This window comes from Cyanistes caeruleus, chromosome Z (assembly GCF_971803275.1).
Source record: "Cyanistes caeruleus chromosome Z, bCyaCae1.hap1.1, whole genome shotgun sequence".
NCBI classification, from domain to species: Eukaryota; Metazoa; Chordata; class Aves; order Passeriformes; family Paridae; genus Cyanistes; species Cyanistes caeruleus.
In genome coordinates, this window is record NC_141732.1 from 25,894,538 (window position 1) to 25,916,558 (window position 22,021).

Genomic DNA, 22,021 nt, shown 5'->3' on the forward strand with positions numbered 1-22,021 from the left:
CACCAGCAACCCACTTGTGATATGCCTAATCTCAGGCTCGTGAATCAGCAAACAGCTACAGCACATCAAATCATTCTTGGTTATTTAAGTCCTCCAATGGTTTAGCTTACATAAAATTACTTTTTGGAAAAGGGGTTGCTTCTTATTTAATGGATTTTCCTCAGTCTGCTTGGGGCTCATGGACAAGCCCCATATTTAAACCCCTTTGGATGCCCGCTTCCAGTTCACAAGAAGATACAGATCTTGTGTTAAAGCTTGAGAAATAATAATCTCAATGAAGTCTTTTCATCCTTTCATTCAGAACCATGGAAAAGTTGCTGAAAACTTCAGTACTAATTCAATTAATAAGTTGGACTCTAGTAAGAAAGGATGTCTAATTAGTAGCTGAAAGTGCCAAGAGGACAATCTCCTCCAGGAGACTCCTCTTCAGCAATTATGTCTTTGAAAAGCAAGAAGCAAGAGACAAAGAGTTACAATAAACATTACATAAATATCATAAGCATTCTTCACTGGCTTTTCATTGTTCCCCTTTCTTATTACTGCATCTTGGGTAATAACTTAAAAGCAATAGTGTTTAATGAAGAACTTCTGAAAAGAGTACTTTTTTTTTCCTAGTTTGTTTATAAGTTCACTGATTTAAATTATTCTGACACCATATGGATATTAATTCAGATAGAATTGTTTCCGTTGTCTGAGCAGAAAACTAAGATATATGCAAAAGAAAAATCCTTCTATAGCTGAAGTTTGTTTCAGTTCATTTACTTGTCCACTGAATCTACAGACAGATTTTAAAAAGCTGATAGAACTGTACCTGTGAGGAAGATTGGCATGTCAATCCACAATGTTTTTGTTAGTATTATTATTATTTTATGCATCCCTGTCCTTGACAAGTAAGCCAACACTAGGACTGAATAATACCACCAGAATAAAATTAATATTTCTGAATACATCTTTAAGACATAGCCAGACTGTAAGGGAGAAAGTGATAGGTCTAAATTCTCACACACTGGCATAAGGATTTAAATTTTCACCTACCTTTCACAAGTCACTACAAAAATGTCAACATATTTCATTTTGGTCTTGGAGTTCTCTGAGCTTAGGGGAGTTTTGCATTGGTAAGTTTAAGTGCCCTGAAAAAGAAATTGATCATAACTTTATCTAGTTACTCTTTACTTACAATTTTCTATGTATATTGAAGCAGTTATTTAAATGACAGTCCATTTCTACTGCTAACATCTATGAACATCTCTTCTGACAGCAGCAAGCCAAAGCATGCATGCTTTGAACAAGCAAATTTTCTTTCTCCTTTCTGTTCTGGCAAGTGTGTTCACTTAATCTCACAGGGGATCTGTCAGCTTTCCCCAGCTCCTAAAGCAATTCTTTAGCACTTATTGAAAAGTGCTGCAAGCGCAGGGCAGCAAAGCTGACTGTGTTTGCACCAAGAGGCAGGCAACCGGAGCACGGAGTCGCTCTGCCTCTCCAGTAAGAACTGCACGAGAGCAGGACTAGAAGCAACAGTTGAATCACTCTTGGACTTACCACTTAATGAACATGAATACACAAAATATGCCATTTGTTGGCATGATGATATTGCTGTGAATCATTATATAAAGCATACGGTGCTTTGAAATATAGGCATGTACACACAGCGGAGCACTTGTATGGCTGTAAAACTCACACACTCAAAACAGATCACTCATTTCTAGGGTGGCAACTTTCCATGTTTGGTCTCATCCCAGAAGTGAGCACTTGGAACAGTTAAAAAGATTTATTTTCAGTTATTTGACATTTATGACAAAGAAAACTATTAGTTTGTTTGAATTAAAATCCAAACCAAGCCCACCACAAAATGAATAACAGAAAATCCAGAAAACCTAGCCAACCAACTAACCAACCAACCAGCCAAATAAAAAAGCTATAACAAAACAAAAAGCAAGGAAACAAACAAACAAAAAAACAACCAACCAACCAAAAAAAAACAAACAAAAAACACAAACTGAAACAAATCTCCAAAACTCTTCCTAAGGAAAGAAATTGAAGAATTTAATGAAGTGTCTTTGCCTGAGAAAATGTAAGAGGAACCAAAGCTATGTGACAGAGCTGCAAATGTGCAAATGTTTGGTTAGACCCTCTGTGAAGTGCTGTTCAGTCAAAAATGCATGTGATGTACCTGTCTTTCCTTCACTGCTCTTCCCTGCAGTTGCTCTGAAGTTACATGAGCAGAGAGCATCACAACTGGGTTGTGCTTGTTTAGTGTCTGTTGCACAAAATCACATATCATTACTGTTTTCTCTATAGGACATAAAGTACCCATCAGATCTGGAACAAAGCACTCACGTTAAAGAAACATGCTGTCTCTGTAACCTTGGAAAACAGATTTAGCTCCTCACATTTGTGTAATAGCGTTTATAATTATTCATTGGGGAGGTATTATTTATGGAAGTTTTCCTGAATGCAATGCTTTGCAAACATGTAAAGGATTAAATAGGTATTTGTTGCCTTGTGCTTGGAAGAACAAAGCAAGCTATATGGGAAGAATTGTTTTCCTTCTGTCCCAGGTTTTGCTTCCTTCCTCTGAGCTCAGTGTCCAAAGCATTGGCTGAGGCTGAGGAAGCAGAGGAAAAAGTGATGAGTGGTCTGAAAGACACTGCCTACACCATACTCTTTCTTCATAAATGTAGCAGTTATTTGAGAGGATGTCTCACTGATGTCACATTTGAAATCTTTACTCTTTTTTGGGAGTCCACTTCCCACCAAAACATGAATTAACCCTTAGGTTTATTCTCTCTGTGCTCCAAGGGCAACTTTAGACTACTTAGTGTGAATTTTTCCACAACAGAACTTTATACCTATCCCCTAATATCATATGAAATTTATGGCAAAGCTGGTGCTCATAAAGAGCAGCAATCTACCTGCATCTGGTAAACATTTGTCCTTTCTGTTAAATTTTTGATGCAGTTGATTTTTGCCCTCTATTCGAAGTAGTGGCAGTTCTGCTATACTTTCTATATTAGGCATGTTTAAAAACAAAGGCCTTAAATATTGTATTTGATGAGATGCTGTCTCCCAGCATATCACCTGAATCTAATGATGGTGAACAGTAATGACCACTGTTTAACTGAAACAGAATTACCACACATCTCTCTGGCAATAAATGGGCTAATGCTGGATGAGCTGATACTTTTAACATGGCTGATATTTTGATAAATAAGTTACAAAGTGGAGATGAAGGAAGTTTTTTGTTGTTTTTGTTTAAAAGGTTCTAGATTGTTTTGTTCTGTTAGTGTTGAACAAGAGCAACTGAATTCAAGGACTGCCCTGACACCTACCTTGGAAAGCAAACTAATGACTTTATTTTAAAATTGAAAAGATTTCAAGGCCATGTATATCTTATGTATCCCTTACAATTTTCTCCCTCTCTTGTATATATCTTTTCCTGAAAGAATAGGAAAAGCTTCCAGAACTTAAATGCCAAAAAACCTGTGTTCATGTAGTATTAAACTTACTCAATAAACTACTCAAATGTCAAGAAATGCCAAAGCTAAGGAGAAATCCACAACTACAGAGATTGTTGTCTCTTTGTCTGTGTGTTATAATACTCTTCAGTTACACCATCACATAGAACAATGTAAGTTATAGAGGAAAATAAAATATGAATGTTCCTTCTACCCTGAAGTATGAATAATATTTGGATGAATCAAGGAAAATAAAACTTTTTTGTGTCTAATAAAAAAGAAATAAATAAAACAAGGAGGAAGAGGATGCTTGGACTCTCAAATCATTCCCCTGAGAGAACATGGATGGCTGTAGCCTAATATTTTCTGTTCTACTGTTTTTATTGATGAAGTAATGGTAATTGTGTACAAAGTTTGTAATTTTTTGTGTCCTTGTCCTTTCTGTACAATAAATTAGAGACTATGTTAATGCATTTGTGTAATTCTTATATCCTATATTGGAGAAGTAGTTTGAACTGCACTGGATATCTGAAAACATGCAAATTTGAGGATTACAAAGAAATGCCCCTTTCTGAAGAGGAGTCCTGTAAAGATACCTAATGTGTTCTTTTCCCTTCCTACAAAATCATGAAAACTTTACAAAATTTCAATAAGGAACAATAACAGATTATTCTTTTAATTTTACAGATGGCATTTTAACCTACAGTCGTTGTCCAGTGTGGAAGAGACATCTTAAATGTGCACAGTTTAAAATACTTGAAATATAGTCCACACAAAACCTTGTTTTTCCCAACCCCACAGACATTAGACTTAGGATGAATTGGTATGTGAGAAGGTATTCAAAACAATGATAAGAAAATAAACGTTGTGTATTGCTTCTGCCAATGTAAATACTGCAAAAAATATCTTTACCCTTGTGAATCTAATTTAAATGAAGTGAAAGCAAATGAAGAGGGAGTGGGAGAAAGGATTTTAGGAATGGCAGGAAGTAAAGGTAGCAGGTATCAAGGAGAATGTACTATGATATTCTGAAAACTTTTGGGAACTGGTACAATATAGTAATGAAGCACATACTTCTGAGCAGAGTTAAACCTTTCATAGATGATCCTACAGCACCAGGCCACTCTAAGATTAGTGATAAAGTTATAGGAATATGGTTTCTCCCAGAGAACACAGGAAATTAATTCTCCTTATAACAATTAAATGACTGTTACTAAGATCTCTCTGGTCCTTTGATTTTGGAATAAACGCACTAAATTTATACTCACAGAATCACGGAGTTGCAGAATCACAGAGTTTCAGAAATTCTGAGTTTGGAAGGGACCTCTGGAGGGCTAATTCTCATGTTCAAATGGATCACCTAGAGCTGGTTGCTCAGGATTGTTTCCAGACAGCTGTTGAATATCTCCAAGGATGAAAAATCCACCTTCCCCACACCTGTGCCAGTGATCAGTCATCTTCACAGTGATTAAGTGTTGATGTTCAGCTGAAGTCTCCTGTGTTTCAGATTGTGCCCATTGTCTCTGGCTCTGTCACTGAGCACAACTTGATAGAGCCTGGCTCTCTTCTCTTGGCAGCCTCCCTTTGAGTATGTAAATACATTGATGAGATTCCCCTGAACCTTCTGTTCTCAGGTTGAACATGCACAGCACTCCTATCATCTTCTCTTAGGAAAGGGGCTTCTGTCCTTTCATCACCTTGGTGGCCTTTCAATCAGCTCTCTCCAGAAGCTCCATGTCTCTCTTGTACCGAAGAGCCCAGAACTGGACACAACATTCCAGATGAGACCTCACCAGGGCTGAGCAGAGGGACAGGATCACCTCCCTCAATCTGCTGACAATGCTCTTCTGAATGTGCCCCAGGATACCTCTCACTTTGGCAACAGGTCCAGTCTGCTGTCCCATGCCCAACTTGGTGTCCGCCAGGACCCCCTGAGCCATTTTCTGCAAAGCTGAGTGTCCCCCCACATATACTGGTTCCTAGGGTTTCCCATCTCCAGGTGCAGGACTTTGCACTTAGCCTTGCTGAACTTCACCAGCTTCCTGTTGGCTTGTCCTCTCAGCGCATTAAGGCTGCTTGGATGGCAGCAGAGCCCTGTGGTATATCAGCACAGCCCTGTGGTATATCAGCTACTGCTCCCACACAGGTGTCATTTGGTTTTATGCTGTAGCTGGAAACAGTTTGTCTCTCAGCTGAACTTTTAAATGGACAAAGTGTGATGTGTTTTCTGGATATGAAATTTTCAGCTGTGTAGCAGTGGAGATAACCAGACATACATTAATTTAAACCCTCCAATTCTTCCCTCGCAGGGGGTATGTACAAAGCCCTGCTGGAATCCAACCTCATCCAGGTTCAGGTGGCATTAGATCCTAAAGCAATTTAGTCACTCAAAAGTATACGTCAGTTCTTAGAGGAGATGCAATAATCCTGAGATCACATCATCTGTGACATAGGGTCAGGTGTAGACAGTTGTAGGAAATATATCTAAGTGCAAGCAACTCCCTGATATAATATTAAAGGTACAGATGAGAGACGGGAAATCTCAGCTGAAGGTCTGTTCTGCTTTTCCCATCCCACTGCTGTCGACTCTCACTTCTCTGTGGTATGTTAAATGTGCTGGCAGCTGGGATTACCCTGCTGACCCAGCTCTCCCTTCCTAGTGTTTTCATGAAATGCATGTTTATCAGACCCTGGCAAATTCCACTCTCAGGAATGCAAGGACAAAGAATAATCCCTGAAGCCTCATGGTGGAGCAAAGCAAATGAAATGAACAGCTAACAAGAGGGAGGACTCTCATGACTTTTAAATAAAATAATAAAAAATAAATATATGCTTTAGAAGTGAATCAAGAAGTAGTCATGATTCAGTGTGGAAGGAAAGATTTGAGCTGAATGTTGTACATGACATTAGATACCATTTTCATATATGACAAAAACATCATAAGGAATACTAGAATGAAAACATAAGAATGCTCTGAGTAAAATTCTGTAGCCAGGACATATTAAAAAACAAGCATTAATGTTAATAATGTTAATATTGCTAGATATTCATGATTTTTGGTGATAACTTCAGATCCAGGAACTGCACATGGCAATGCATTGTTTCTCCTGCTCAGACTCAATTATTTCCTTCTATTTGTCAATATTCTAATAGATCCAACTTAAGTGATAGAGTCTAAGAAGGAAATATCAGCTTGAAGAGCATGGAGAAAAACTGCATAACTGCAAAAGCAGATAATCCTTAAATGACAAATGAACCCCAAAAGACTTCCCAATTTATCCTTGGTAGTGAGAATGAAGTTGTTCTCTGAATGCAGTATTTAATCTATTCTTTATGTGTTAATTTTACAAGAGATCATAATATATATCAATACTCTTCACTTTCAACTTTTTTCAGTGGCATCTTACCTAACAGACATATATGGCTATCTCTAAATCTTTGATATGTGATTTCTAAAAAAAAATTAATATGCATGATTTTGAAATCATTTATTCAAAGATACCTATGCTGGTTTTGTTAAAAGCTTTTTTAGTTAGTTGACAAATATTTTTCTTTTTTTTTTTTTTTTTCAATACTTGATAATGTGTTGGCTATCATGAATATTTTCCACTTTAATTTGACCATGAAAGTAGCTACATATGAAGTTTCCCCAGTCATAGTTCTGGTAGAACCCTCAAGACCATCTCTTGTATCGTGGTGGAACCTGCTTGGTCCTCGCCAGAAAAAATTATGAAAGGATCAATTTCTCATTTTCCTGAATACTTTAAATATGATAAAAACGGATTTTCACTTAATTATTATGCTCGATCAGACATTCTTTGCTATTACATCTGTAAAATACTTTAACAAATCCAGTGTTTTATAAATCAAGTTTTTAACATCTGACATCTCTGAAGATGTAGGTACTAATAACTGTCAGGCATCTGGGAGACCGGTGACTTTTGGCCATTAAAGCTTTTTTTTGTAGCTAGTGCACTTCATAATGAATAAGTATTTTCTTATTTGTGGCGTAGATAACCTAATTCTTTAGCATGTGGATTTTAGAGACAGAAATGGCAAAGTACTTTTCTTTCTACTCCTGTGAAGGAAACAGCATTTTAAAAGTAGATGAGGTGTGAAGTTCTATTCCAGTGCTCTATATCCACTCTTGGCTTTCATCTACATAGGCAGTTTGGATTGTGTGAAAATATATAAACCCCATTGTGACAAGTGAGAACTACTGCAAGTGCTTTTTAACTTAAATATTTAAGTTAAAGCATGTGAAATGTGCTAAAGACAATCTGTATAAAGAGGGAAAAATACTCAGGGAAGTTCAAACTTGAAAATTTAGGAAAAAAGTTGAAATAGTGGGCATTCCAACATGTTTAACCAGCACAATCCATGTTCCTGTTTCAGAGCCATCTGTAGAAAGTAGGAAGAGAGGTCAAACCCCAGAAGTAATTACTTTTTCATAATTTTGCCTTTTATAATGGTTGAATTTTTGTTATTGTGTGAAAAATCCTTTTATATTCAGTTTTGTCTTCTTTTTACTAAGCAGGTAACGGTGCTGTCTCCTTCAGGGGTCTATATGGAGGATGTTTTATGCCCTCCAATCTACCCACAGCTCCTAATTTTCTCTTCTCATCCATCCAATTCATGCTAATTTCAACCCCACGATAACAAGTCATCAGTCAACATTGCTGTCTTCATGGGCCTCATCTTTCCTGATAAATGGTAGCAGCCATTTGTCACCCTGAAAATGAAGCCTCCTGATAATGTTTTCATAGTTTTAGTTACTTTCCCATGAAAGTTCTATAAACATAAGTTATTTCTCACATTCCTTCTACGAAATATCTTTTGATAGACTTTTCACATGACCAGTGTTCTTGGTAAGGTGGTAACTGTGATAGATTGGCATTTAAGCAAACAAAGAGAAACACCCAAAGTTAAAACTGTTGGAGGCTGGTGGGAGTTTTTCTTCCAGCCAACAACTGGCCATTTCTAAGAATTGACATCCGTTTTGACTATTGAAAAGTGAGATCAACCTGTGAACGCCACCTTAAGACCTAAGCCTGGGAATTTCTTTGTCTCTTTGTTTCTGGCTGGGAAAGGTAGCAGAGCTCCAGCTGGCCTCCCGTTCCCCTGCCCGGGCCATGTGGCCCGCGCAGGGGCTGGGCTGGGCCTGCCGCGGCTCCCGGCCGAGAGATGGGGCCTGCGGAGCTTCCCCCCGGGCTCTGGCCGGGCCAGGCCGGTCCCTGGCTCGGCTGCAGTTTTTGCTCTGACTCAATTCACCAGAGATGGTCGAGTAGAGAAAGAAAAGCGCTCTTGACTTGCGGCGAGCTGAGACAGTGACCACACTCTCTAGAGCTACCATGAAGAATCTTCCATCGCAGACAGCTCCAGCTGCTGCTCCGGCAGAGATCACAAAACCATCTACAAAGCCTGGACAAGGTTTTAACCCTTTCATTACCCAGATGTGACCTGCAGATTAATGCTTTTTTTCCAGAGAGAGAAAGAGAGAGTAATCAACATGTAAAGAGACTTTATAAACTATCAGAGACAGTAAAGAAAAGAATTAAGCTTTCGAAGAGGTAGAGAATAAGGAGATGCTTTAATAAGCTGAAATATTTTTCTGTTAAAGCTATGGAGATTGACAATAGTGTTCTGAAAAAACTCCTTTAATTCATGACAGAGTATATTGGAAGAAATAGAGTAGTTCAAAGTGTGGATTTTGAGCAAAAAGTGAAGTGGTTGTGATACAGTGAGGTGCTGGAACAGAGGAGGGAGAAGTAATAGTTGAAGATTTGTGGCTTTGTAGAAGCAAAGAGAAAACTTCTGTTTGCAGGGAAGCTCACAGAGACAAATGAAGAGAACTTTTGCCTTTGAATAACTCATCCTTAAAAATGACATCCCTAGACTCATGACCCATAACACACCTCAGAGTGATGTGAAATGGGAGGAGTGAACTGTTGACAGGATTTCTGGGCAGCTGGCATCAGAGAAATAGAAAGCTATAACAGAAATAATTTTCTTGTGAAAGACTCCATAGATTAGCAGAAAAATACTTCTGTTTCTCTACAAAGACTGATGAGAAGACTCTAGCAAGAATTGGAACTGTTGTAAACACCAAAGTTTTTTGTCTCTATGTTGTCATGTGAACAAGGGAATGGTTGGGTAGTGGGGGAGAAAAGGGTTTTCTGAAAGTTTTCTTCTGGTTTTCTTATTCTTGTAGTTTTTGTTAATAAACTTTCTTTATTCCGTTTAAGTTTTAAGCCTGTTTTGCTCTTGTTCTAATCCACATCTCACAGCAAGAAATAAGTAAGTTTTCTAGTGATTTTTTAGTTACTGCTTTAAAACCACGACAGTAACTTAATTATCCAATCCCTGGTCATTGTTGAGAATCTATAAATACTGGAGTCAGAGAATGAAGGCATGTTTTTTTTTTGTTATGACGCTGAGAGTGTCCATGTGAATCATTTTGTGTCCTTTAGCGACAGCCATTCTCCTGACCATTCCTTGGAATCTCCTCACAGAACATCTGTGGCTTTGTGGCTCTCAGGAAAATCAGTAATGGCTTAATAGTTACTTCAGTTGTAGAAGGTGCCAAAGGCTCATGCAATCTTTTTTGTGCTAATGATTCTTGTCTTTTTCTCTTCATCTATAACCCTCTGAATGCTCATTCCTGAACTCAAACCTATAAGCCTTCCAAAACATCGAAGCATAAACAACATTTCTCATTCTGTGATTATTTTTGTCCTGTGGTCTTAGCTCACACTTCGCTTTTCATTTTTCACTGACCATATGAATACTCTTAAATCTATTCCCTAAATTCTTACAATATATAGAAAACATTCTTGTCTTTTCCTCTCAGTCTGAGTTTTTTCATAGCCTGAGGGTGGATCTAGGATACCCCCCAAAAAGACAGTAAGGGTTTTATTGTCTTTCTGAATATGTCTATTCTGTCTAAAAGACTTCTTACCAATTTTTTCACTCTCTACTTTTAATTTATATATCTAAATTTTGCCTTCAAAATGGAGATCCCTCAGTTTTCACAGCTTTGTCTCCCTCTGTCATTTCCTTTATCGAGCCTGTTCATTATCATATTCCTCACTCCTTCAGGTCTGTTTCATACCCTAGCTCTCTTCCTTTTCAAATCATTCAACAAAATATTCTGCTCTGAAATATTTCACTCTCAGTGAGTTTTGCTAACAATGTAAAGACAGAAGAATTTTAAAAAGAGGTATAGCAAACCACACAGATGACTTAATCACTTAAATGTTTGCTTCTTATGGTACCCTTCTCCCTTTTGTTTCCACATGTTTCTAACTAACTTACTATTTATTCACTTTTCTAGTGCATCTATTTACACACATTGCATATCCTCCCTTCCTTGTAAAAATTTTATTCTTTACACATAGAGCACAGTTAAATGAACTGGTGTGGTTTTCCATGTTGGCTGTACACTATATTGATTTCTACCCATGTTGCATAATTTAGGAAAGAAAAAGTGAATAATCTTTGGCAGATTTTTCTAGCAAGTAAATCTCGGCTGCCCTAAATTTATAATAATTTGCATACTTACATGTTCTGTAGATTTAAAGGAGAGCATTCTAAGATGATTAGAATTGACTCATTTTTAGGGACATTACAACTGACCTAATCTGTATGAGCAGGGGTCACAATTAAAGGATAGGCTATTTGGAGAGATTGTCCTTGTTCTCCAGTCTTCCTTCATTTCTGGAAACAGTCCCTGGAAACAGGACATAGCCTTTCAGCAGGGGCAACAAACTAGTAGGGCAATCTGAGTGGCGGAGCATGGACTGGGGAAGAGCTAAAGTGCAAAGGAAAGACCAAAAAAGAGATTTCCAACACCATCTTTCAGAGTGAAATTGGCTTTTCAAAGGTACAATCTTGAGTGAAAATATTAAAATATTAAAATATTTAAAAATGTAAGTATTACTTTCTTACAGTTTTACAAAGTTCTTACAGAGATTTTTACACAACTATATCCAAGATTATGTTTTAAAGTGATTTTTTTTGTCTGTAAAAATCTTTTTGAGATTGTACTATATATTGTTCTCCAGAAATGGTCATTCAATTTCCCAGCCTTTGAATAACAGGTTTGCTACGGATTTACTACCAAGAGAAATAATTCTATCCGTTGTACAGACCCTCTAGAATGTACAGCTGAAAGACTTCTGCACAATTTCTTTTTCTGTATTATCAAATAAAAAATTAATATTAAAAATTAAGGCCTACTACTTTTCAGTGAAATAGTTTTGGCTCTCATTTTCCTTGTAAAATTGCAATTAGCTACATACATTTAGGGTTTTAGATTCTGGTTCTTACTCTCTTTTTTAGTTTAATATCTATAAAGGAATATGGATAAATTAGAGGAGAAATCTGCATACATAACATAACTTTTTGATAAAATTGATATCTTCATAAATATATAAATAGAGATAAATGTTTATAATAGACAAAAATGTTTATAAAAGTACACAGCTATTTGAAAACTATTCTTAATTGTGGTGAGATTCATAGTAGTTTTCTCCACTTGTTAAAATACTGAGAGAAATACAGGTTATTTTCACTAATAATTCTGTGAGTAAGCAGCAGTTTAACTGTTTCCCTAATTTATCCTCTTCTGAGCAACTAAAATGAAGGGTGGCCATTTAGAGAGAGACTTCAGTTTCAATATGGGAAAAAAAATTGCTACACAGACTTAGATACAGTGATATCCAGACTTTATCTTACAGCCATTAATATGGCTCAGATTATTCTATTTAAAACCCTACTAGTGACAGACCTTCTGTCTGTCCAACAGTCTAGACAGGGCTTCTGTAAGAAGGAAAAAAAAAAAAAAAAAAAAAGATGCCAAGCCATTAACCTAGAAAAAAAGGAGATCTCTTCTTTAGCTGTTCCCTTCATGGGATCTCATAGCAAATTCTCAGGCTTGTATAAATACACCAACAGGCTACAGCACTGTTTGATGCCAGAGGAATATATTAGTTGTTCAAGTTCACACAGCCTGCAAAAAAACGCAGGAAGCAGCTCCATGCCAACAGAATGGGAAGCCCAGCTCCCTGCTTCTGCCACAGCCCAGCTGAGCCACACAAGCAGAGGTCACCCTCTCCCTGGAGGGGACAGGCAGCACAGATGAGCAAACAGAAGTGGGCAGTAGCTCCACAAAAAGAGAAGAAGGAAGGAAAATTGTGGAAAGGGAAAGCTCTGAAGCCTACAAAACTTACAGTGAGCTGTTGGAGCTGGCTCATGAGCACTACTGTGGATCTGTTTAAATGCCTGGTCACTTGGATGAGCATTTGGACCATTTGGACAGCCCTCAAAGCTTTGACTATTGATCTGAGCTATGCCTGTTGACTTTTGTCCACTGCCTGTGTCTGTGCTGTGGAGAGCAAGGCTTGGCAGAGGATGAACTGACAGCAGAGCAGGCTAGCTCTGGCCTTCACATTAACACAGCCTGTGCTTTGGCATCACACAGCATTCCTAGAGTGGGAGTTTTGGGAAGAGACACTTTGTGCTGCTTGCCAGATGGGACTCAGAGGGTTTTAAAAAAAGCGTGAAAAAACACATGCAAATAAGTAGAGTGGTAAAAAAATGTGAATGAGAGAATTTATTTGGAATTTCCATTCTTGCTGCTCCTTCCTCTGACTTGTCCAATTAATAATCATACCTTTTACTAAAAAATGAGGCAGAAAGAGTCTCTGAAGACATGCGTTTGTGCAAAAAGACAAAATTTGAGATTTTAGCTCAAACACGATAGACAGGAAACGCAACTCGGGTACTTCACAAAAGAAACACCACCAAGCTGAAGGCTACAGAGCCTATAGTTTTACTGGTGGGAATTGTTTGGCAAATGAGTGTATGAAATAATATGTTTCACTTTCCAGGACTGGTAGATGGAATTAAGTGGACACTAAGTTCAGCTGTGACCAGGCTAGACTAGGATCCTTCCCAAGTATCCGCCTGTCAGTGTATTCTTTTTCTACCTGCAGTTCAGCTTAGGGACATGAGACTAAAACAGATGTCACATGCAAGGCAGTCATGTCTTTTGGTTCACTGAACCACCCTAACCACTGCCCTTATGCAGCTGGACAAAACTGTAAGGCATTCCTGCAGGATTTTGGCATGGATCTGCACACAAGACGTAGAATGTTCTGGTTTTGGGGTTGTGGTTGTTTGTTTTTTTTTTTTTTTCCAGCTTAAAATTAAATGCCTGAATTTTCCATTCACTTCACAGATCTTTGTCCAGACTTCAGCATGTGAACCTCAAAACCCACTGCTGTATCATGTAGCAGCTATCAAGTTAAACAATTTACCAGCCATATGATTCCCTTGCTAACAAAGACTCTGTCACCCATCGTCTGCCCTTTGGGTTGCATGACTGTGTGCTGACCCTTGCCATGAATCCTTGGAAAAGGCATAACCAAATTTAGCACAGAGCAGTTGTGCTGGTCAAATAGGCAGCTGCACTATGAAAGAGGAAAAATATCATTGGTATAAGAAGAAGGGGAAAGGATAGCATAAAACTGCATAAGACTTTGGAGGAGATGAAAGAGAATTTTTTTCTTATCAAGGCTGCATATTTGTGGAAATGACTGCCTTGAGCACTCCTTTTAACTGAAATGGTTCCTATTTTAAAGAGAAAAAAATGGCTGGTGTATGTAATCATAATTTCATGTGTGGTCAGGCTAGCAAATGAATGACAAAAATGCTGTACATTATTTAGGTAAACATCTGAGTTACAATCTGAATTGTAACTCTATTTGCTAGGTTTGTTATGACATTCTGGCTTTCTGGAACAGAAATTTTCACACACATCCGGGCTTTTTCAACAAAAAAAACCCCAGAGGTTTGTGAGCTTTATATGATTCTTAACAATTATTTTTATAGTGGAATAATATAACTTTAAAAATGAAGTCTCATAATAATATTCTTTAAATGATTTTATCTTGCTGGGGGATGTGTGACTTTCTGGGAGAATAGGATTCCTTTATAAAAATTCAGAAAAAAACACTTGAAATGATTCCTTGACGTAGTTACAGGTAACATATTAAAAGGACCCCAAAAATGCAGCATCCCACTGTATACCCAGAAATAAAGTTTAGCTCCAAGTCCTCCCATTCAAATTAAAGTCTTTCTCCAAAAAGCACCTTGTCCTGTTTCTCAATGAAATACACAGAAGCATGCTTGCATGTTTTGTAGTGATCAGAATTGTACCATAAAGTTGTGAGTGAGTTTAAGTATTATTAGATGAGTCTAATTATTTTCAAATATCTTGAAGACAGGAACATCTATATATACAAGTATATATTACATATTATATAGATACAAAGAGCACATACCTCCTCCTTTTTCCCCCCAGTGACTCAGTACGTGATTAGAAGCAATGAAAACCTTGCCTTATGAAACTGATGCTTTGGGGAAGATTGTCAGTGATAGCTGCACAGCGATATATTCCGTACAAAAGCATGCAGTTCTCCCAAGTTTGCCCTCATAAAAGATTTATTTCTATCATAAACCATCACCTGTCTCTTGGCCCTCTGACATTGCAATGCTGTCACATTCAGCACAGTGGGGTGTTTTCTTTTTTGCAAATATGAAGATTGACAGGCGGTTGACAGTGTTAAAGAACAAGATATGACCAAATACATAACATTTGTACTGGCTGAATAGCTACTGCAAAGAAAGCATAAACTCTCCTTTTTTAACCTTTGAAAATACTTGTATAGAGACTTGCCAAATAAATGTGGTGTACATAAAAAGAACATAGACAGGACTTCTTACCTTTCTAATACTTCCTAATTGTCACTATAATTTAGTACTTTCTTTTCTCCTTCAGTTTTTCTCTTGCTGCTCAGTGCCCATTTCATCTTGCTGACATATATTGTTTTTCAGAACAAAGACAGTTTTTGTATTGCCTCCTCAGCATCTAACTAGTGGTAAATCACTGCCTTGACGGTACCTGTCGCTATTAACTGTGGAGGAAATTTAGGTGCCTTATTTGATCCACTTAATTGTACCTAAGCAAGACTCCAAAGTGGAATGGACTTTATAAATACCCCTCAATGTGTCCTCTACTCTGAAAGTTGTCATGAGACATTGTTGATTGTGGTCCTTATATTTTTGACGATATTCATTATGAAGGAGAATATTAATGACAGAGTATTTATACAGATGTCTCCTTATGGTGACCTTCTTTATCCTTAACAGTCCTAGCAATCTAGTCTCCAGGGGTTTGCATAACCTAGTAAGAACAGATGGATTTCCTTTACAACTGAGGGTCAAAGGTAAAGAAGCATGTTCTTAGATGTGTCGCTACATGAATTAAAATGTAGTAATGAATTTGTGGTGTACTCTGTGACTTTATGTTAGACCTTGACCTTAATATCACATTTAACTGAGCACAATCATAGGTCACAAATTAGAAAGGTTTAAGCAATCTTCTGCTCTATCAAGGGAACCCAGTTTAATCAGATCTGATTTAATATGCTGCTCAGAGTTTAGGGAGCACTAGACTAATATTACTAAGAAAGAAAGTGTCACCATAGTTACACTCGCGCTGCAGAAGCACAAAGAGGCATTGGGGGGCAATTCTAGCATTTTGCAGAACCTTACAGTCAAGCATTAGGGTTTTTTTAGTGTTTCCTTTTTTTTAAGTTTTTGTAAGATGACTTTTTCTCTTCCCCCCCCCAGAATGCCTCTTTGAAACTCTTCTAATACCAACTGTTTCCTACATCACAATTACAAAGAATTGCATCATTGGAGTAATGCGTTTCATCATTCACTAGGAGAACACCTGTGGAGAGGCAAGCCTTCTGTATGGAAAAGCACACAAAAGAGCAGAAGTGAACACATCATGCAGAGCCAGCAGCTCAAAGCATGGCCATAGAAGGAACTGCAGAGTGACTCTGAGTACCTGAGAGTGGAAGTAGAGGTCCAGAGTGACTTCATGCCCCGAAAGTGGCAGCATGGAACAAGTGCTGTCACCTAATTTCACAGATACAAACCCCATTCCTTTACAAAAGAAAAGAAGGAAAGAAAGGAAGGAAAGAAAAGAAAGTGAGAATAAAGCATGTCAACAGCAGGGTCATGACTTATGTTCAGCTCTGCTTTTCTTCAGGTGCATTATGACACCTGCAGATGTATTCATAATTGCTCTCTTAACACTATGTATACATAAGCATACATAATATACACATAAACTTCTTCTCATCTGAGACAAACAAAGCCTGCAAAAATACAAGGCTTCACAGAAAGTATAATTCTCCAGAACTGTGAAAATTCTCTTTATACTGTGCATAGGAATAGGGAAGTCTACTCCACAGAGCTTTACATTAGATTAACAGGCTAATTAATTTGCTGATTTATCTGTCCTTAAATATGCATATAGAAAAGACATATAGTAAAAATACAATCTGAATATATCTGATAGATCAGATACTTTATGAACTGTAGTAAAATAAACACACTTAGTTCCCTTCTACATCTGCTCCAAGTCTGCTGAACACTGATTTTCTTTCATATTTAAAACTGGTCAGATTTACAGTATCAAATTACATTATTTGAAAGTGTCAGGTGAAAATAAACTGGTTGTTACCTACAAATGTAATCTTGAATTTGTGTCCACTAATTTAATCTTCACCTATTCTCAGCAAACACCATGTTTGCTTTTCTTTCGCCTTTAAAAAAGATGATTAACACTGAATCATTCCAGCATGGTATAAATGAGTCTGAAGTGCTGAAACAATTCTGCATGCATTAGTGGTGCTCTAAAATAAAACCACAATATGTTCTATATTAAAAACGTTGTTGAAAATAGAAGGTGCTGGTCTTACCTCAGAAGGCCCATGCAGATGAATGCTCCAGAAAGACACTGTCATTTGTGTTCATAATTCTTGCTTATTTAAAGATCTTCTTAAGCTTGTGTAAGATCTTCCCTTATGTATTTTATCTATTTGCAATACTAGATCTGTGATTTCATAGAAAGGATGAAATGTGATGATAAAAAAAAAAGAAAATCAAACTTTTTTCACTTACAATTTTAAAACAATTGAAAAATGTCACTTGGAAATTATATAAATTGGATTGTGGTACTACAGAATAACCCTACTTATATGCAAAATCAGATCATACCTAGAAAGCATTTACATTGAAAAGAATAGACATTTTGCAAATTAAATACTACAGTTCATCAGATCAATATAAATCACTGACATACTAAAGATGGGAAATGATACCTTAAGTTTTAGATTTCATATTTTTTAGACTCTGTACTGCCTTAGTGTGTGACTCTGAACTTCATATAGAGTTAGCAAGTTCTCTTCTCAGGGTAGTTAGACAAAACAATCCTTTTCCAGCCTGAGAACCAAGGACACTTTAGGTTCAAGGACAAGGGCAATGATAAGGAACCTGGACAGCTTTAGGTTCAAGGAGCATAAAAGCAATCAAAGAGGATGGGACTTCATAACCTGAAGCTGTAATTGGACAATTAACCCCAATATGGAAATGGACCATAACTTTAAAAAGTATGACTGGTCATCGGCCTTGTGTCCATCTTGGGTCCATCTTGTACCAAGCCATGGCTGGGCTCTTGTACTGCCCAAGGTGTATCCCTGGAAGGCCTTTTAATAAATACCTACTTTATTCCTTTAACTCTGTCCAGCCTCTCTTCCAGGTAGCCTCTCAAGGCATCAACATACTCTTGACTCTGTATCAATACAGAAGTAATTTGCCAATTTTAAATCTAATGTTGAAACGGTTTAAAGACAAACACAGAAACCCATTTTCTCTAATTGAGATAAACTTAATATGTCAACAAATAACTTACAAAATTAAATAAAAAGGAGGTACTCCAATAATTTAGCTTGAGTCAATACCATTGGAATAAGCTTGCCATGAAGGAAAAATGAAAGCTGACTATTTCCCATGGGTTTATACTATTTATTTTTGCACACCTAAATATAGCTTTTGCCATTTGTGCATAGGAGGGAGGAAAAAAAAGTCACTGTCCATATATAGGGAGCTCTGTCTCAGCAAAGAAACAGCACAATATTTTACCAGGAAGAGTAATGAACTTAAGTTTTGTGCAACCTTCTTAAATCTCCAAAATTCAGAGATACTTTACATTGAATCAAGGCAGTGCAGCAATTTAAGGTAAAACGAGGAAATAGTTGGAGAATCGCTAGTTATCAGCAGGGCTTTTAAAACTTATTCATTGCATTTTCAGTTAAGACTGTTTACAAAATCTCTCTAAACAGTTATTCTCCTGACAATAGTCAAATTCAGTGAGAACCTAGAACCTCTGAAAGAAGAGGGGACTGTAGGAAGTTGCGGTTTTCTTTGTAGAACTGTTGTAAACTATCTACATTAGACAAACTTCACATAGTTTAAAAATGGTAACCATTTCCATCTATATGACAGGGATTTAGCTGCAATTTACTTTAACTCTCTTTTCCCAGCATTTATCTAATGATTCATAAAAGCAATCAGCTAGGACAAGAGGCTGAACATGTGGATTGGCATATTTTCAAAACCAGAGAACCTCTGAGAGGAAGAAATGAAAAAGTTGCTAAGTATGTTGTACTGTCCTTTATTCTCACAGCTACAAATAGGATTTCAACCTAGTATTCAATGACTGAGTTACTGCTGTTTTTGGAAGAAGTAACAAAGTAAAATACCTCTGTTGACAGATTTCTTCCCACTGCTTTCCTTTCTTCCCAGCTCTTGATATTTCCTTCCAGCTCAGGACATTTCCCAATGCTTACCTTTGTAATCCTGCATTTTCCTAGTGTCTCATTCACTCATCAAAAGAGATCTCAAAATGCTTTCATTGACAATACAAATGATGGCTGCTATATACTGATGTCTTTGATAACTGAAACATAGATAAAGATATACTCTAACCAGAAAAGAAGAGTAACTTATAATACTCAATGCTGTTTTGCCCAAATGGCTTTCCATAAATTAGAATTCACAGATTCAAACCCACACATCACAGTTTCCAAACTTTCGAAGCTGATACCATTCTTTCCAATTTCTCTGGTAGGCCTCAACTTGATTACACCAGCTAAAAAAACAAAACACAAAAAAAACAAGCCCTCCAAACTACACAAAATGGAGAACACACTACAAAGCTCCAGTCTTCCTTACCTTGGCAGTTTTTTTTATTATGTTGCTCTCTACTTTGTTTCTATCAGTGTTTAAGGACAGACCCTGACCCTTTCCACTTGAAGCAGTGGACACAATAAGTAATAAAATATGTGTTTTTCTCCTTTCTCTAATTGTCTTGGGCTTGTGTAGCAAGGTTTTGGTAGGGGAGGGAGGTGGGACTGCAGAGGTGTCTTCTATGGCAAGACACCAAAAACTTCCCTCATGTCCAACAGAATCAGTTTCAAGACAGCCCTGCTGCTAGCCAAAGCTGAGTCCCTCAATGTGCTTCTGGGACAATGTGTCTAGGAAGGGGAAAAAACAGCTGAATCCCCCGTCCTCTATTCCCCTGTGCTGCTGGGATAAGTAGAAAAATCAGGAGTGAAGTCGAGCCTTGGAAGAAGGGTGGGTGGGGGTAGAGTGGTTTTAGATTTTTTTCTTTCTCACTATCTTGCTCCGTTATTAACTCATAATAATTATGTTAATTTCCCCGAGCCAAGTCTGGTTTTTCCCATGGAAATAATTGGTGAGTGATCTCTCCCTGCCCTTATCCCGACCCACAATCTCTTTCATTGTGTTTGCTCCCTCTGCCCTGCTGAGAAGGACTTGCTGGACATCTGGCAGCCGAACAGTCACCCCGCCACAAAAATGCAGGCTTAAGATCCACCAGCTGGGATCCTGGGGGTCTAATATACATTGTTTCTTCTTCCTTTTCTCTCACTCAAAGTATCCAAGCTCATCAGAAATCCACACAAAGAAAAACAGTCAGAGGCTGACCATCTTGCAGCAGTGTCAGAGCTGAGACTCAATATGTCTACCATCCTTTTCTTCACCACCAAGGTCTTAAACAGCTAAAAAATGACCCATGTTACAGGCCCCTCTGATATCTCTAGGTTCTTAACAGTGGAGGCTAAAATTACATTTCTGTTTGATTATCTGCACCCAAAATTTACCTGATACAAAGTTTCATATCTATTAGGTTTTTCTTTTTTCTTTTTTAAAGAAATAGTTTAGCTATTACACATTCGTGCATTGCTTCTTATAAAATTTTAGTAGAAAATAGGACTACTTTCACAAAATTGCCTCTGCTAGCAGTACTAGCTCTGAACATCACACCCTTGCTACAGCACTCTCCCACTGGCTGTGCCAGGCAGAGCTGTACAGAAGAAATGATCTTTTGAAAAAAAAAATGTGTAAAAAATGTATTTAAGAGTATCAGCTGCCCATTCAAAGTCACAGGAATGGTCATCCAGAACAGCTGGTGAGGCAGCTGGGGTGTGCGCTGGCGGCAGGTGGCAGGAGCAAGAGGGAGAGTCAGTGTGTAGGAGGGCCTCAAGCCTATCCTGCCAAGGAAGATTGCGTCTTGTAAAAGTGCAGGAACAAAGATCACAGAATAACAGCGTGGGTTGAGTTAGAAGAGCCCTTAAAGATCATATCATTCCAACCCCCTGCAGTGGGAATGCACACATTCTGCTACAGCAGGTTGTTCACTGTATGCCCTTGTAAAAAGGCCTTCTCCAGACTTCCTGTAGGCTCCCTCTAGGTACTGAAGGATGCTATAAGGTTCCCTCAGACACATTCTCTTCTCCAGGCTGAACAGCCCCAGCTCTCTTAGCCTTTTCTTGTAAGAAAGGTGCTCCATCCCTCTGATCATCTTGGTGTCCTTCCTCTGGACTCATTCCAGCAACTTTATGTCCTTCCTGTGCTGTGATCCCAGAGCTGGATAAATTGTTCCAAGTGGGGATTTCACCCATAGAGAGATCTCACCCTGCTGGCTACACTGCTTTTGATGCAGCCCAGGATGCATTTTCCCTTCTTGTGGCTGGCAAGATGCAGAGGAGGGCTTGTTCTAAAGGAAAGAGAAAGCAATAAAAACAAAATTCAGAAATAGCAATATTAAACTCCAAAGACAAAAACACCCTCCAAAACAAACAGAAGAAAATTAAAATATCCATTCTATATGATGGGCAGACAAAAAGTCCTCTTTTACCAATAGGAACTGAATATTGTTCTCAAAAGAAATCAACAAAAGCTACACTGAAATCAGCTCAGTACTGATATCATTATTATTAAGTTTATGCAAACAAGATCAGATTCCACTCAGCTTCACAGAAGCTCAGAAAATCAAGGGTAGTTTGTAATGGTAAACACGTTATTTGTGATTGAAATACACCAATTACCTCCAGAAAATACTAACATATAAACACATGTTTGCAAAAGGAGAAATTCCATATTAACTATTACCACCAAAAAGATGGACAATAATTAAGGTATTAAAATTCTTTTCTGAATTTCCAGCTATCACCTAATTCCTTCCTGAGATATCATGAACATTTTCATCACTTTCATGTAATGAACACATTACAAATATTTGCCCTTGTGCATTTGGTGACCTTGTCAGTCAGTGTGCTTGACAC